Below are 271 nucleotides of genomic sequence, written 5' to 3'. Positions count from 1 at the left end.
ATTGTTACTTTCCAGTGTTAGTAAACAGGAAACAGAAAGATACATAAAGACAAGCTATAATCACGAAGATCAAAGAGAATGAAAATAATGAGCAATAAAGCAAATTTAAAGAACAATAAGGGAAAAAAGCGAAAGAGGACCATTAATGAGGTGATAAAAAAGCTTATGAAAAGAGAATGATAACAAAGAGAACATTCAAAAAGATCACAGAAAAGGAAAAGGGAGCAATAAATCTAGGAATGGCATAGTAAGAGCAACTGAAACGAATATG

The sequence above is a fragment of the Penaeus monodon genome, chromosome 32, assembly GCF_015228065.2.
Source record: "Penaeus monodon isolate SGIC_2016 chromosome 32, NSTDA_Pmon_1, whole genome shotgun sequence".
In the NCBI taxonomy this organism is placed as follows: domain Eukaryota; kingdom Metazoa; phylum Arthropoda; class Malacostraca; order Decapoda; family Penaeidae; genus Penaeus; species Penaeus monodon.
This window is presented reverse-complemented; position numbering follows the sequence as displayed.